Here is an 18536-nt window from a genome sequence, read left to right as displayed (position 1 = left end):
TTGCCTTTGGCCTGGCCCAGGCCCAGTTATTGCAGCCATTTGGGAGTGAACTGTTGGGTGGAAGATCTCTCTCTGTCTCTCTTTCTAACTCTGCCTTTCAAATAAATAAAAATAAATCTTAAAAAATAAAGTTTGTTTCCATCTATTTGGAAGACAAAGTGACAAAGGGAGAGATCATCTATCTGCTGGTTCATACTCCAAATGCCTGCAACAGCCGGTGCTAGGGCAGGCCCAAGCCAGTAGCTAGAAGCCAAAAAGTCCATCCAGGTTGCAACCTCTGAGTTATAGGGCTCCAAGCACTTGAGCCATCATCTGATGCCTACTGGGTGTGCATTAGCAGGAAGTGGTTCAAAAGAAGAGTGGCCAGGACTTGAACTGGCACTTCAATATGGGATGTAGGCATCCCAAAAAACAGTTTAACCCACTGCGCCACAAAACCCACTCCACAACTCAACTTCTGAGAACTAAGTCATTTTTACTTAAACTTTAAGAATAGTAATAGGAGAAAAAAAAAAAGGTCATCTGGCTAATCATCAATTGTACTCTTGATGGTTAAGTCACAAAACTTAAGTTTTCTTAGTCATATCCTTTATTCCCTATGTTCCTATCATTTGCATGGAATGGTAATTTCAGCATCATTTAATGTCTGTTTGTTCAAAAGTGAAACTAAGCAAGATACCAGTGTATATTCAAGTTCTGATTTTACTACTTGTTAGCAGCATGATTATGGACAAGTTTCAGAATTATTCTGGGCTTTAGCTTCTTCATATAACTTCATTAACACTTTTATGGATTAATGTTTAATAAGCTAATGTGATAATGTAAGCAAAACAATATAAGGACTAGCAAATGAGGGCTAAGTAAATTATTTTTTTTTCCTGTGAGATAAGTAATTTAATAGTTATTTAGTGGTCGGTGCCATGGCTCACTAGGCTAATCCTCCACCTTGCGGCGCCGGCACACCGGGTTCTAGTCCCGGTCGGGGCGCCGGATTCTGTCCTGGTTGCCCCTCTTCCAGGCCAGCTCTCTGCTGTGGCCAGGGAGTGCAGTGGAGGATGGCCCAAGTCCTTGGGCCCTGCACCTGCATGGGAGACCAGGAGAAGCACCTGGCTCCTGCCATTGGATCAGCGTGGTGCGCCAGCCACAGCGCGCAGGCTGCGGCGGCCATTGGAGGGTGAACCAACGGCAAAGGAAGACCTTTCTCTGTCTCTCTCTCTCACTGTCCACTCTGCCTGTCAAAAAAATAAAATAAAAAAAATTAAAAAAATAGTTATTTAGCTAGATCTGTGATCTGTGGTCTGTTTTATGAAGGAGACAGACCATATGTTGAGCAGAGCACACTGTGTAGATACGCCTTGTCTTCAGGGTCAGGGCAGTATAATGTTAGCAGGTCCAGAAAGGAAAATCTGAGGAAACCTAGACATTTATCACTCTTTTCTTCGCTTCTTCTAACAACTCAGAAATTTACCCAGATGGCCAAATAGCCAACAAGCACAGTGCAAGCCAGGAAGAATCCTGCAAAGCAAGAGATCTATGCCAAGTCTGTGTATTTTCTTCCTGGAACATTTTATTTATTTTTTAAAAATATTTATTTATTCATTTTAAAGTCAGAGTTACAGAGAGGCAGAGGTAGAGAGAAGGAGGTCTTCTATCTGCTGGTTCACTCCCAAGATGGCCGCAACGGCTGGAGCTGCGGGCCAATCCAAAGCCAGGAGCTTCTTCTGGGTTTCCCACATGGGTGCAGGGGCCCAAGCACAAGGGCCATCTTCTATTGCTTTTCCAGGCCGTAGCAGAGAGCTGGATTGGAAGTGGAGCAGCTGGGACTTGAACTAGCACCTATACGAGATGCCAGCACTGCAGGCAGCAGCTTTACCTACTATGCCACAGCGCTGGCCCCTCCAGGAACATTTTAAGAACATGGCTGGCACAAGTCAAACTGGAAGAAGTGCCTGCAGCTTGCAAGCCACCTTTTGAAAGCAGTTTTTAAAGGGCCCCCCAACATTTCTTTTTTGATTCTTAAAGTTTTTGATGAAATCAAAACTTCAAAGGGATGAAATATAGTTAGCAGGGTATTTTATGCACAAGAAATTTGTGGAGGCTTAATAATTGGTATTCTTACGATAAAGAACAAAAGTAAAAATATTTTCCTAAAGATCTTCAAATATGTCACTAATGAGACCAGGCTGTTTCCCAAATGCCTTATTAATATTCTTTAGATGAACCAGAGTACTTGATGAATCTGAGTAAAGAAATTAAGGGGCTGGCGCTGTGGCATAGCGAGTAAAGCCGCTGCCTGCAGTGCCAGGATCCAATATGGACGCCGGTTCGAGTCCTGGCTGCTCCACTTCCCATCCAGCTCTCTGCTTTGGCCTAGGAAAGCAGTAGAGTATGGCCCCAGTCCTTGGGTCCCTGTACCCATGTGGGAGACCTGGAAGAAGCTCCTGGTTCCTGGTTTCGGATTGGCACGGCTCCAGCAGTTGCAGGCGGTTGGGGAGTGAACCAGCGGATGGAAGACCTCTCTGTCTCTCTCTGCCTCTCCTCTGTCTGTAACTCTGACTTTCAAATAAATAAATATTAAAAAAAAGAAATTAAAAAGTAGATATAAACTAAACCTACATTTTATGGTATCTACTACTATAAGCCAGATACACAGCAATACAATAATTCATTTTATGATACAACTCATCTAACAAAGGGGCTAATCTAAGGGAACACCAAAAAAATGAAACAAGTAGTGGTGGGAATAAAAATGTAAGAACATGTTCATATTAGCACAATAAAGATTTAGATTCTAATGTCTGCTATTATACTGGTTAGTTTTTAGTTTCAAGCAAAACACTATCTTTTAAAATAATTATATATTGGAAAATCAGAAAGACATATAAACATATAGATAGAGCTAGCATCGACTGTTTCACTCCCCCAAATAACTGCAACAGCTGAGGCTGGGCTATGGCTAAAGCCAACCAAGTCTACCGTGAGGGTGGAAGGACCCAATTACTTGAACCATCAATTCTGCTTCCTAGGGTCTGAATTAGTAGGAAGCTGGAATCAAAGATAGCTACTCTGATATGGGATTGCTGTGCTGCCTTTTTTTTTTTTTTTTTAAAGATGTATTTATTTATTCAAAAGGCAGATAAAGAAGGGAGGAAGGGAGAAGGGGGCGGAGAAAGAGAGAGGGAGGGAAGGAGGGAGGGTGGGAGGGAGGGAGGGAGAAACAAAGATCTTCCATTCACTGGTTCACTCCTTAAATGGCTGCAAGAGCCAGGGCTGGACCAGGCCAGAGCTAAGAGCCAGGAACTTCATCCAGGTCTCCCACGTGGGTGCAGGGGCCCAAAGTGAAGAAGCTAGGACTAGAACTGGGGTCTATATAGGATGCTGGCACTGTAGGCGGAGGCTTAACCTTTTATGCCACAGCAGCAGCCCCGGATTGTCATGTCTTAACCACCATCTTAACCACTATGCTCAATGCCTGCCCCCAAGACTATCTTAAGTGAAAATATTTACCAGGTACATTTACTGGAAAGATATTGGGGGCTCACAGAATCAAAAGGAGGTTTAGAGAACAGTCTTAGTTAGCCTAGGGTGATTATTGACGTCATAAATAAGAGTGTCAACTGTTAAATCAACAGGCGTCACTGTGCACTTACTCCCCATGTGGGACCTCTGTCCTTAATGTGTTGTACTATGGGAATTAACGGTAAAACTAGTATTCAAACAGTACATTATACTTTGTGTGTTTGTGCGAGTGCAATCCGTTGAAATCTTTACTTAGTATATACTAAGTTGATCTTCTGTATATAAAGATAATTAAAAATGAATCTCAATAAAGAATGGGATGGGAGAGGGAATAGGAGGTGGGATGGTTTGCGGTGGGAGGGAGGTTATGGGGGGAAAATTGCTATAAAAAGAAAATAAATGTGTAAATAAAGCCAAAACCCACAGCAGAAAAAAAAAAAAAAAAGGCACAGAAAACAAGTATAGAATTCAAGCCAGCTCTGTTAAGTCAAGGAGCAGAAAGCACAATCATCTTTTCATGAAACAGTCTGGCCAGGATAAGTTTGCAATGACAGCAAATAAATTCTACGTATTCCCTTATCTTTGCCTCACTTGATCTATAGTCAAAGGTCACGGCTGGAAGCATCCACTAATCCAAGTATAGGCCACATGCTTTGGCTGTTAAGAGAATGGTGGGACATGAGACATGGTGTACAGTCACTAAACAAAAATACAACACAAGAAAATTCCTCCCACTAGGAAGAGGGGCTGGACATTGGAGAGCCACGAAAAGTACAAAACAAATCCAGTTAACAGTTATTTAAAAACCAGAAATCCTTTAAAGAAGAGTAATTAACCAGGTGACTAGAGTTTAATGTCTGTCCTTTAAGAACCTGCACCATCTTCTGCTTTCACTCTAATCTCAGGCCACTTTCTTATCCATACTCTGGTTTACATAGCCAATTCAACAGCACTGTTCTAGAAACACAGATGAATCACTCCAAAAGACCAAGCTCTTGTGAAGTGTATGTGCATGTGTGTTTTAGGAAATCAATCATTCTTGGTTAAATTTTACCATCATGATTCTAATGGGCAGAGCCTAGATCCAAGGTATACCTAAAGAGGAATTATGGATAAAGGCCAGAGAAAAGGTCATCATGTCTCTGCAATTAGCAGGAATAAATGCTCAACTAGCAAAGAGAACTCTAGAACATAATTCTGAGGTCAATCACAAAGGCACTTCAAAAGCTTACAGAAAATGGAACTAAAAGATAACCTTATTTTGGTTCAAAAAATAGAAATCCATGCACAGTTTTTTTTATAACACACATTTTCTATGAATTTCTGAAGTACCCTCATATTCTAAGGAAGGTATTTTACTGTTTTGGCTGTTAAATCACAACAATTACCCATAAAGGAGTAAACATTGCAAAAGAGCTACTGCTTCCCTCTCCACAGATTCTGTAAATTGAGGATTAATGCAATTATCAACATCATGGAGAACATCTCCTTGGAAACAGCTAAAAATAGTACGTTCGGAGAAAGCTGAACCGTCTCGCAGCTGTGCCAAGTGACTAACTTAATTTCAGTACAAAGACTGGGGTTTATTCTGCTACGGAAACATACTCTCTCTAAAGAATGGCATGCATATTGTGTAATGTCACAGGAATCCAAGGACAGATTCTACACAGTGTATAGGTCTTAGCATGCTCCGTGCTGGGAACATCCGCATATACAGGCTCTGGTAGTACAGACATTCAGCAGCACTATCAGGTGCAAATCTTTTCCGGTTCTGTTCTATGAACAGAAGCTTCTAATGTGGTTAGGAGCCCTCTCACACGCCTCCACAATGCCTTTCAACATATTCCAGAGAGGCCTCACAGAGAAACATCTGCTCTTCAATCACTTCCATGGAAATGGGAACCTAAGAAAGTTTAAAACGTTCTTTACTTAGTTCTTCTATCACTGAAAAGTCAAGAGGAAATAGTAACATTATTCTGCATTAAAAATTATCAAAGGAACTTCCAAGGAAAACCTCAAATCAAAAATGTCCTCAATGAATGGCCAAGATGAAGCCAGGAGCCAGGAATTCAATCTAGTGGGTGGCAGAGACTCAACTACATGTGCATGTGCTATCACTGCTGCCTCCCTGGGTATACATTAGTAGGAAGCTGGAATTGGAAGTGAAGCCAAAACTGCTACTCTGGCACTTTGATATGGGAGGCAGGTGTCCCAAGCAGCATCTTAACCACTGTGCCAAATGCCAGCTCTTAGGGTTTGTTTTAAATGACTACAACCAACTGCAAATTTCTAAGCTTGGTATTCGTAATTCAGTAAAACCAACACCAGTATACCACTGTACTGCTTGCCATCTGCTGTCACATCCACTAGCTCTTTTTCTTTTCAAGACAATTCTGAGAAGCATGGAAGTCTTTTTACAGATGAGAAAGATGAAGAGTCAGCCATGTCTTGTTCTTTATTCTACATCACATTTCTATTTCAACCTGTCCAACCTTATCTCCCAGTATTACCCAACATGAGTTCTCCTTTCTAAGCAGTCTAATTATTGTCTCTGAAAACTTACCATATTTTCTTCACTCCATTTCTTTGCTTATACATTCCTACCCTGGAATGCCCTTCTAATGAACAACTCTTCCATCTCCTCCATGCAATTCTCCAAACCAAATTTTCCTTAGTGTAACACAAACAGTATCTCCTCCCAAAGGCTGCCTTTCACTTCCTTTCCCACATGATCCTTCTTTGAATGCAGGATGAACATATTGCCTGTAATTTGGGAACTCAGTTCTGCCTAACAAATTATTTCAAAGGAAATTATAAGGACAGTAAAAGCACTGAAAAAAGTTTGGAATGGTATTTAATGCTTAAATGGTTTCATGGGTCATTAAAAGCTGTACAGCCCCAATTTGGGCAAAAGGGGCTCCTGTGCCCCTTGCCCTCACACTCTCCAAATTGGACCCTTTGAGAATATACTCCAGGAACTCAGTTCCTCAGGATTTCCTACCCAAGTTCCTCAAGTCTTCTTCCAGGATTTGCACAGGTGCTTTACCTAGGTCTGTCCTCCTAAGGATGTATTTTGCTGCAGGTATACATAATATTCCAGGAGCAGTATTTTGTACTTTGCCTGCCTTAGACCTGGAATCTCGCCAAGGAGTTCAGGACCTTTTAGTGCAGAATGATTTTTTTTTTTTTTTTTTTAAGACAGGCAAAGTGGACAGTGAAAGAGAGAGAGAGAGAAAGGTCTTCCTTTTGCCGTTGGTTCACCCTCCAGTGGCCGCTGCACCGCATCAATCCGAAGCCAGGAGCCAGGTGCCTCTCCTGGTCTCCCATGTGGGTGCAGGGCCCAAGCACTTGGGCCATCCTCCACTGCACTCCCAGGCCACAACAGAGAGCTGGACTGGAAGAGGAGCAACCGGGACAGAATCCGGCACTCCGACCGGGACTAGAACCCAGGGTGCCAGCGCCGCAGGTGGAGGATTAGCCTACTGAGCTGCAGCGCTGGCCGCAGAATGATATTTAGAAACCAAGCTCTAGGTGCTAGTGTGCTCACTGTTGCCAGGGTGTCACTCCTTCCAGGCATTCTCAGTGAAGAAAGAGTAAATATATCTTAAAACAAAATAAAGTTAAATCCAAAGAGTATGTATATGTATGTGTGTGTATACAAGTGAAATTTAACAACAGAGGATTCTTTCTCATTGCCCTGACAGTGAAGAGTCTTGTTTCCAGAACAGCATTCTATTTACTTGTTTGTTCTACCTACAATAAGAGTTTCAAATTTACTACAAAAATATCACTACTAACAATGAACCTACTTTGTAAAGTTCAAAGTTTCATTGCAGTTTTTTCTGATTTCAATTTTTTTAAAAATATTTATTTATTAGAAAGGTAGAGACACAGAGAAAGAAGAGGGAGGCAGAGAGAGAGAATGTATCAATTTTTTTTTTAATTTAATAGAGATATAGACAGTGAGAGAGAGACAGAGAGAAAGGTCTTCCTTACGCTGGTTCACCCCCCAAATGGCCGCTACGGCTGGTGCTGTGCTGATCCAAAGCCAGGAGCCAGCAGCCAGCAGCCAGGAGCCAGGAGCCAGGAGCCAGGAGCCAGGTGCTTCTTCCTGGTCTCCCATGCGGGTGCAGGGGCCCAAGCACTTAGGCCATCCTCTACTGCCTTTCTGGGCCACAGCAGAGAGCTGGACTGGATGAGGAGCAACCAGGACTAGAACCAGTGCCCATATGGGATGCCGGTGCCACAGGCGGAGGATTAACCAAGTGAGCCATAACGCCGGCCCCAAGAATGTATCAATCTTCCATCTACTGGTTCACTCCTCAAATGTCCACAAAAGCCAAGGCTGGGCCAGGCCAAAGTTAGGAGCCAGGAGTTTCTTCCAAATCTCCCAAGTGGGTGCAGGGCCATCTTCTGCTGCTTTCCCAGGTGCATTACCTGGGAGCTGGATGGGGAAGTGGAGTAGCCAGGACTCGACTGGGTGCCCATATGGGATGCCGGCACTGCAAGTGGAGGCCTAACATTTCACATCAAGGCGCTGGCCCCTCTTTCTGATTTTAACTACAAGTGCAGTGTCCAAAATTACTGAATTATCTTCTCTGTGTAATCAATCTTCTATAACTATGTTGACTTAGCAACAATTTTTTTCAGAGAAGGAGGGGAGGAGAGATGGGGGAGAGAAAGAAGGAAGTGGGGTGGGGGACACAGGGAGTGGGAAGAGGGAGAAAAAGAGGGAAGGAGAGAGGGAGAGAGAAAGGGAGATGGGGAGGGAGAGAGAGGGAGGAGGGAGAGGGAAGGAGGAGAGGGAACAAGGGAAGGAGGAGCAGGGAGAGAGACAGATATTGATAGATTCTATCTGCTGCTTCACTCCCCAAATGCCTGCAAGGGCCAGGACTGGGCCAGCCCAGGCCTCCCATGTGTGGCAGAACCCAATTACTTGAGCTCCCACTACTGCTTTCCATGATATACATTAGCAGGAGGCTGGACTTGGAGCCAGAGCAGGGAATCAAACATGGGCACTCGAATAAGAGAGGCAGGTATCACAACCACTAGGCTAACTTCCTGCTTCCTAGTAATCAAATTTTTTCTAAAACTTTTTTTTAAAGATTTATTTATTTGAATGTCAGAGTTACGCAGAGAGAGAGAGAGAGAGAGAGAGGTCTTCCATCCAATGGTTCACTCCCCAGTTGGCCACAACGGCCGGAGCTGTGCCCATCCAAAGCCAGGAGCTAGGAACTTTTTCCGGGTCTCCCCCGCAGGTGCTGGGGCCCAAGTGTTTGGGCCATCTTCTACTGCTTTCCCAGGCCATAGCAGAGAGCTGGATCGGAAGTGGAGTAGCCAGGTCTCAAACCGGCACCCATATGGGATGCTGGCACTTCAGGCCAGGGTGTTAACCCATTGCGCCACAGCGCCAGCCTCAAAACATTTTATTTACCTGTTTGAAAGGTAGAGTTACGGACAGTGAGAAGGAGAGACAGAGAGAAAGGTCTTCCATTTGCTGGTTCACTCCCCAAATGGCCACAATGGCCAGAGTTGAGCTGATCTGAAGCTGGGAACCATGAGCTTCTTCTGGGTCTCCTACATGGGTGCAGGGGCCCAAGGACTTAGGCCATCTTCTACTGCTTTCCCAGGCCATAGCAGAGAGCTGGATTGGAAGTGGAGCAGCCAGGTCTTGAACTGGTGCCCATATGGGATGCTGGCGCAGCAAGCAGAGGATTAATCTACTGTGGCACAGCGCTGGCCCCTTAATGAATTTTAAGGTGCAATTTTTTTTCTTTACCTTTCTTATTTTTTGAACGTGTAAAATATGTACACAGTTCAACATTCACTACTGTGCTGTGGTGTAGTGGGTTAAGCTGTGGTCTGCACCCAATTTGGGTGCCAATTCAAGTCCTGGTTGCTCCACTTCCAATCCAGCTCCCTGTTAATGTGCCTGGGAAAGCAGTGGCAAATAGCCAAAGCAGTTGGGCCCCTGCATCCACATGGCTTTGGTCTGGCACAGCCTTGGCCACTATGGCCATTTGGGAATAAACCAGTGGACAGAGGATCTTTGTCTCTCTCCTTTCTCTCTCTTTGTAACTCTGCCTTTCAAATACATAAATCAATTTTTTTTTAAAGAATGCCAGCTGTGGGCGCTGCGCTCACTAGGCTAATCCTCCGCCTGTGGCGCCGGCACACCGAGTTCTAGTCCCGGTCGGGGCGCTGGATTCTGTCCCGGTTGCTCCTCTTACTAATCCAGCTCTCTGCTGTGGCCCAGGAGTGCAGGAGGATGGCCCAGGTCCTTGCACCCTGCACCCGCATGGGAGACCAGGAGAAAGCACCTGGCTTCTGGTTTCGGATCAGCGCAGCATGCCGGTAACAACGCGCTGGCCGTAGCAGCCACTTGGTGGGGTGAACCAACGGAAAAAGGAAGACCTTTCTCTCTCTCTCTCTCACTCTGCCTGACAAAAATAAATAAATAAATAAATAAATAAATAAATAAATAAATAAATAAATAAATAAAGGATGCAGGCTGTGGAAAGCCAGGAAACGGGGAGCCACATCAGCCATCTTTCCATCTTCCCTAATTCCCACCCTCATTCCAGCAGCTCACCCACCTTCTGTCTTCTCCCTCTGGTTCTGGTACGTATAAAGAGGGCCATGGCTCTGTGGGACACGTGGTAGCCCACAGTGACACCTAGAGAGCACTCCCCCAAAAATATTCATTACTATGTGGAGTTATTGACACGGTAAAGTGAGGAATTGGTCAAATACTCTTCCCTAAGAGTAACTCCAAAACTGGGCAAATTTTTAAGCATTAACCATTTTAGTACCCAGGAAATTGATCCAAATGCTTACAAAAAAGCAATACTTATTTGTACTGAACTGAAGGAGAGAATCACAGAAATCTGCTGTGTACCTGTACACAGGGACTGTTCCCCTTCTTTCCCCATCATTCCATGTGGTAATTTTAACACAGCAAGGTAGGCTGTGAGTAACAACCACTGTCACTGCTCGAGGATACTGATTTCAAACAGGAGGTGGAAGAGTCCCTGCCCAGTGGTGCTGTCATTCACAAGTAGCTATCTGAGCAGCAAACAAATGGGGAAGGTCATGGGTTTTACAAGGTCATAGTCCTTGGCTGGAACAAGCTATAGACACTACTCAGAAACATAATAGGGAGATTTACAGGCTGATGCGCTGGAGGTGGTACTCACACTTAGGAGACTGGAGGGTCAAAGCTATTCACATCCTTATCCTATCAGGAGCCTGTGCACAAGCACTGGCTGAGGAGGCACAACAGGGTGGGTTCAGCTGAGACATAAAAGTAAAAGGTAAAAAAGTAAAAAGACTTGAAAATGGCCTGAACTTCGAATGTGCTTTTGATTCCACATACAGATCCTCCAACACTGGGCAGAAACCTTGAGGTGAACTTATTTTCTGACCAGTTACTCTTTGACCATAAGGCTCTGCAGAAACAAGAGCAATCTCAAGAAAGTCAGGCTTAAAAATAGAAACAAGAGAGGCTCAGTAGGCTGAGCCACTGCTTGTGACACTGACATTCCACACTCAAGTGCTTGTTCAAGTCCTGTCTACTTCCCCACTTCCCACTTAGCTTTTTGCTAATGTGCCCGGGAAAGCAGCAGAAGGTGGCTCAAATACTTGGGCCTTGCTACCCAGGTAGGAGACCAGGATAGAGTTCCTGGCTCAGACCTGGCTGTGGTAGCTACTTGTGGAGTGAACCAGTACATGGAAGATTTCTTTCTCTGCCTTTCAAATAAATAAATAAAAATAATAAAGGAAAATAAATTTAAAAAAGGAAACAAGAAAAAACAAAAACAAAATCCAAGTGAATAGAGCTGTCAGTAGCTATACATCACAGAGGAAATGACTTGCCCAACCTTAGTTCAAGTAAATTACTAAACATAAACAAAACAAAAGTAACCAGAGGAAGGTGAAAGAGAACCAAGAGTTGCTACAATATTATCTAAAATATCTAGTTTCCACAATTATAACATACCAGATCAACAAAAGAGTTTAAATCACAAACAGAAAAAAAAGTAGTCTTAGATCTAGCAAAAACTTAAAAGCAGTTATGAATAACTACATTAAAAAATTAAAGGAAATTATTCAGAGACTTGGAGGAGAACATAATGATTTTAAAAGGGAACCATAAGAGAGAGATAAATTATTTAAAAAGAAAACCAAAGATTAAAAAAAGGGGGAAAGCTCAGTAACTGAAACAGAGGCATAAGAAATAATAAACTTGAAGTTAGGTCAGTAGAAATGATTCAATCTTAAGAAGTGCAATTAAGAAAAAAAAGATGGAAAAGCAATCAATAAAGCCTTCTTGATGCTGCAGATCTCCTTTATCTGTGGCTTCACTTTCAGTTATCTCGCCAATCATGGTTTTAAAAAAATTAAAATGAAAATTTCAGATATAATTCCTAAGTTTTAAATCATATGCCATTATGCATAGTGTGATGAGATTTTGCGCCACTGTTCAGGGATGTCAACCACCTCTGTCCAGCATAGCCATGCTGTATATGCCACCCACCCCTAGATTTAGTAGCCTCCCATTTTATCAGATCAACTGCCTCAGTACCATAGCGCCTGTGTTCAAATAACCTTTATCCTACTTAATATAGGTCCCACAGCATAAGAAGTAGTGATTCTGGCTATTTGAATACATCAAAGATCAAAGACAAGGGATAAAGTGCTTCCAGTGAGAAGGTACAGTGCTCAACTTAAAACAATTATGTGCTATCAAACCTCAAACTGCAAAAGTTACGTCCCAAGCGTGTGATGAATGCCTAGTTAAGATGGAAAGGGGATTTTATGTGTACATGCATGTATAGGAAAAAACGAAGTACTACAAAGTGTGGTGCTATCTGTGGGGTCCTGCATCCACTGGAGTTCTGTCATGGTATGTACACCACAGAAAATGTGTCAATGACTATATAATATGTACACTATAATAGGTGATGAAGTGTGGAAGGGAACAGAGAAAAGGACAGAACACTTACTGGAAAAAATTAAAGACTTAAGGACTGGGCCGGCGCCGCGGCTCAATAGGCTAATCCTCTGCCTGTGGCGCCGGCACACTGGGTTCTAGTCCCGGTCGGGGCGTCGGATTCTGTCCTGGTTGCCCCTCTTCCAGGCCAGCTCTCTGCTGTGGCCAGGGAGTACAGTGGAGGATGGCCCAAGTGCTTGGGCCCTGCAACCGCATGGGAGACCAGAAGCACCTGGCTCCTGGCTTCAGATCAGCGCAGTACGCCCGCCGCGGCCATTGGAGGGTGAACCAATGGCAAAGGAAGATCTTTCTCTCTGTCTCTCTCTCTTACTGTCCACTCTGCCTGTCCAAAAAAAAAAAAAAAAAAAAAAAAAAGAATAAAAAAGACTTAAGGACTGAAAATTTCAAATTTTAATGAAAAACATTAATCTAAAGAAAGATCCAAGGGTGGGCATTTGGCATAGCAGTTAAGATGCCGCTGGGGACACCATCATCCCATACCAGAATGCCTGGGTTCAAATCCTTGCTCCGCTCCCAGTTTCAGCTTCCAGCTAACAAATACCCTGTGAGGCAGCATGAGAGTCTGTGGAGTTGGGTCCATGCCACCCACATGGGAGATCAAGACTCAGTTGCTGGCTCCTGGCTTCAACTTAGTCCAGCTGCTGTGGACATTGGGGAGTAAACCAGCAGATGGTACATCTGTCTGTCTACCTCTTTTTCTCTGCCCTTCCAAAAAAAACAAAAAAACAAAAAAACCAATAACTCAAGGAGTTCAGTGAATCTTGAGTAGGATAGCAAGAGCTGTATTTTCAGGTATCAGAAACAAACTATTGAAAGATAAAGAGAAAATATGAAAACAAGAAAAAATACTAGGAGAGGAAAACTATTAATTTATGATTTTTCACCAGAAACAATGGAGGCTAGAAGGCCAAACATAATGCCATATTTAAAAGATTTAAAATGGTCAAAGAAAAAAAGAAAGGTCAGCCAAGAATAACATTTAGCAAGACTACACCTGAAAATGAAGGGAAGATAAACACATTTGACTGATAAACAATGACTGCTACCATATCTCCCTTAGAAGACATAGCAGCAATGATGATAGTGTGTGGTTAGGTTTGTAACATATAGTGATATAATGCATATAATAGTATCCCAAAGCTATGGGAGGAAACAAAGCTCTATTACAAGCAATGTTTCTTTTTTTTTTCTTTCTTTTTTTTTTTTTTTAAAGAAAGCTTTTATTTAAAAAGTAAATTTCATAGGTACAGCTTTTGGAAAATAACGGTTCTTCCCCCCTTACCTGCCCTCCCACCCCCACTCCCGCCTACCCCCTACTCTCTTTACCATCCCATTCTTCATTAAGATTCATTTTCAATTATCTTTATATACAGAAGATCAATTTAGTATATACTATGTAAAGATTTCAACAGTTTACACCCACACAGACACACAAAGTATAAAGTACTGTTTGAAGACAAGTTTTACAGTTAATTCTCATAGTACAACATTAAGGACAGAGATCCTACATGGGGAGTAAGTGCACAGTGACTCCTGTTGTTGATTTAACAATTGACACTCTTATTTATGAAGTCAGTGATCACCCGAGACTCTTGTCATGAGCTGCCAAGGCTATGGAAGCCCTTTGAGTCCACAAACTTCGTCATTATTTAGATAGGGCCATAAGCAAAGTGGAAGTTCTCTCCTCCCTTCAGAGAAAGGTACCTCCTTCCGTGACGGCCCCTTCTTTGCGCTGGGATCTCACTCACAGAGATCTTTCATTTAGTTTTATTTATTTATTTACTTACTTATTTTTTGCCACAGTGTCTTGTCTTTCCATGCCTGGGATGCTCTCATGGGCTTTCTAGCCAGATCTGAATGCTTTAAGGGCTGATTCTGAGGCCAGAGTGCTGTTTAGGACATCTGACATTCTATGAGTCTGCTGTGTGCCCTGCTTCCCATGCTGGATCATTCTCTCCTTTTCAATTCTATCTATTATTATTAGCAGACACTTGGTCTTATTTGTGTGATTCCATTGACACTTATTCCTATCTTTATAATCAGTTATGCATTTAAAACAATCACTTTAACTAATACAATGGCATCAGTATCTGCCAACTTAATGGGATTTAGAGTCCCATGGCAAGTTTTTAGCTTTACCCTTAGGGGTAAGTCAGTGGGAACATGCACTGAACTGTGCATCTCTTCCCTCTCTTATTCCCACTTTTTTTTTTTTTTTCAACAGGGATCAATATTTTGGATTTAGACACCTAAGCATAATTCTGTGTTAAGAGTTCAACCAATGATATTAAGTAGAAAAATAAAACAGTAAAAAGATAAAGTAGTAAGCTCTTCCTCAACAGTCAGGACAAGGGATTACAGCAATGTTTCTATATTTAAATAGTTAAGTAGTAGTTAACCATACTGTAATAAGATATTATGATACCTGCAGCAATGAATAAGAAAGTAGTTGAGGGGCTGGCATAGCAGGTTAAGCCACTGTCTGCAGTGTCAGCATCCCATATAGGCACTGGTTCAAGTTCTGGCTGCTCCACTTGCAATCCAGCTCTCTGTTTTGGCCTGGGAAAACAGTAGAAGACAGCCCAAATCCTAGGGCCCCTGCACCCGTGTGGGAGACCCGGAAGAACTTCTTGGTTCCTAGCTTCTGATGGCACAGCTCCGGTAGTAGGGGCCAACTGGGGAGTGAACCAACAGATGAAGACACCCCTCTCTCTCTGCCTCTCCTTCTCTCTTTGTGTAACTCTGACTTTCAAATAAATAAATAAATCTTTAAAAAAAGAGAGAAAGAGAGGAAATAGCTGAAAACCAATGTAGTTAATAAAATCCAAAGTTTAAAACAGCATATTAAAAAAATTTACCTAAACAAAAAAGGCAGTTAGGGGTAGATGTTTGGTGCAATGGTTGAGACACCCATATCCCATAAAGGGGTGCCTGGGTTTGGGTCCAGGTCTGCTTCAAATTCAGCTTCCTGCAAAGGTGCATCCTGGGGGGCAGTAGGTGATGGCTCAAGTACTTGGGTCCCTGCTACCAATGTGGGAACCCTCATTGAGTTCCTGGCTCTCAGCTTCAATTTGGCAGAGCCCTGGATTTTGAGAATGAACCAGTAGATGGAAGATCTCTTTTTGTCTGTGTATCTCTGCTTCTCTGTTATTCTCCCTTTCAAATAAAAATAAGTACTTTCTAAAAAAAAAAAAAAAAAAAATTGTAGGGGCTGGCACTGTGGTGCAGCGGGTTAACGTCCTGGCCTGAAGCACCGGCATCCCATATGGGCGCCGGTTCTAGTCCTGGTTGCTCCTCTTTTGATCCAGCTCTCTGCTATGGCCTGGGAAAGCAGTTGAAGATGGCCCAAGTCCTCGGGCCCCTGCACCCATGTGGGAGACCTGGTGGAGGCTCCCGGCTCCTGGCTTCGGATCGGCGCAGCTCCGGCCATTGCAGCTAGTTGGGGAGTGAACCATTGGATGCAAGACTTATCTCTCTCTGCCTCTCCTCTTCTGTGTGTAATTCTTTCAAATAAATAAATAAATCTTAAAAAAATTGTAAAATAAAAATAGGGATAAAGATGACGTGGGACTTACAAAACACAAAATTCCTGATATATAAATCTAGCCACATCAGTAAGTTCACTGAATATACATGGACTGCACACCCCAATCAAATGGTACAGACCATCAGACTGGCTTTTAAGAAGAATCAACTGTAAGCTCTCTATAAGATACATATTTTAGATTAAAAGATCTAAATAGGTTGAAAGTAGAAGGATAGAAAAAGACAAACCATGCAATAGTAACCATAGGAGGAGTGGTTAATGTAATACCAGGCAAAATAGACCCAAGACTGGAGACCAAAAAAGGGGTTATTTCATAATAAAAAGGCCAAGTCAGGAAAATATGACCATTACAAAAGTATATGTACCTAACAGCAAGGTGAGAAAATATATAAAGGAAAAACAGGCAATCCAACATTAACTCACTATCAGCAATTTTAAGAACTAGCACACATATAGAAAAACACATACAAATGTACAGCTTAACATATTGTAAAACACACATGCACACAACTACTACTCAGATCAAGTAAGAATCAATGCTAGCTGTGGCTAGCATTGTGGTGTAGCAGGTCAAGCCACCACTTGCAATGCTGAAATCTCAAACCAGAGTGCTGGCTGGAGTCCTGGCTACTCTAGTTTCACTGCTAATGCAACTGAGAAGGCAGTGAAAGATAGCCCAATTATTTGGGTCCCTGCCACCCATAAGGAGACAAGGATGGAATTCCTGGCTCCTGATTTCAGTTTGGCCCAGCCCTGACTGTTGTGGCTATTTGAGGCGTGACCCAGCATATAGGAGATCTTTCTCTTACATTCTGCCTTTCAAATAAATATATATTTTCTTTAAAGAGAACACTGTTAGAATCTCAGAAGCTTTCAATTTTCCCCTTTCAAATTCTCTCACCTCTACACACTCAGAAAACGCTTGATTTTTCTTCATAAATTAATTTGGAGGATCTTGCTAACCAATTCAGGTCGTCATACTTCTAAAAAAATTGTGAAATTCATGTACGTTTCACAATTATTCTTAGGTGTTTAAATTTAACTGAAAAGTGATCCCAGTTAAATATAAGAGTGGGAATAAGAGAGCAAGGAGATGTACAGTTTGGCACATGCTCTATCGGACTTGCCTCAAACGGTAGAGTTAGAAACATGCCAGGGGATTCCAATTCAATCCCATCAAGGTGGCATCTACCAATGCCATCTCACTAGTCATAGTGATCAGTTTGAGTCCATAATTGATCATAATGATAGGATTAAGAGTCAAAGGGATCATACAAACAATACCAGTGTCTGCTAATACTAATTGATAGAATTAAAAAGGAGAGAATGATCCAACATGGGAAGCGGGATACACAGCAGACTCACAGAATGGCAGATGTCCTAAACAGCACTCTGGCCTCAGAATCAGCCCTTAAGGCATTCGGATATGGCTGAAGAGCCCATGAGAGTATTTTAGGCATGGAAAGACAAGACACTGTGGCAAAAAATAAGTAAGTAAATAAATAAAACTAAATGAAAGATCTGTGTGAGATCCTAGCGCAAAGAAGGGGCCATCATGGAAGGAGGTACCTTTCTCTGAAGGGAGGAGAGAACTTCCACTTTGCTTATGGCCCTATCTAAATAATGACGAAGTTTGTGGACTCAAAGGGCTTCCATAGCCTTGGCAGCTCATGACAAGAGTCTCGGGTGATCACTGACTTCATAAATAAAAGAGTGTCAATTGTTAAATCAACAACAGGAGTCACTGTGCACTTACTCCCCACGTAGGATCTCTGTCCTTAATGTTGTACTATGAGAATTAACTGTAAAACTTGTCTTCAAACAGTACTTTATACTTTGTGTGTCTGTGTGGGTGTAAACTGTTGAAATCTTTACATAGTATATACTAAATTGATCTTCTGTATATAAAGATAATTGAAAATGAATCTTGATATGAATGGGATGAGAGAGGGAGTGGGAGATGGGATGGTTGTGGGTGGGTGGGAGGTTATGGAGGGAAAAATTTAAGAAAAAAATAAATTTACATTACAGTTAAAAAAAAGAAATTCATGTATGTTTGTAATGCTGAGGGGAATATTTATCAAGAAATGACTTTTAAGATATTTTAAAAGTTCCTGGCTCTGAAGTATTTCATGTGCATGATGAATTTGACTCAATAGCTATGGTTAACAGTTTTTGATTGTTTTCATGTGCTAGTCATTCGATCCATACAATTTTATGAGATAGTTACTATAGTTACTATTTTTTTTTTTTTTAATTTTTTGACAGGCAGAGTGGACAGTGAGAGAGACAGAGAGAAAGGTCTTCCTTTTGCCGTTGGTTCACCCTCCAATGGCTGCCGTGGCCAGCGCACTGCGCTGATCCGATGGCAGGAGCCAGGTGCCTATCCTGGTCTCCCATGGGGTGCAGGGCCCAAGGACTTGGGCCATCCTCCACTGCACTCCCTGGCCACAGCAG

At 42.5% G+C, this 18536-nt stretch overlaps 1 protein-coding gene across 1 annotated transcript in view; it reads right to left on the bottom strand.

Annotated features, from left to right (window-relative positions):
* The window catches only part of TTC1 (tetratricopeptide repeat domain 1), a 75180-nt gene that overhangs the window by 30395 nt on the left and 26249 nt on the right, over positions 1–18536 (bottom strand). The window lies entirely within an intron of this gene.

Source organism: Oryctolagus cuniculus, chromosome 6, assembly GCF_964237555.1.
Source record: "Oryctolagus cuniculus chromosome 6, mOryCun1.1, whole genome shotgun sequence".
Lineage (NCBI taxonomy): Eukaryota > Metazoa > Chordata > Mammalia > Lagomorpha > Leporidae > Oryctolagus > Oryctolagus cuniculus.
This window is presented reverse-complemented; position numbering and strand designations above follow the sequence as displayed.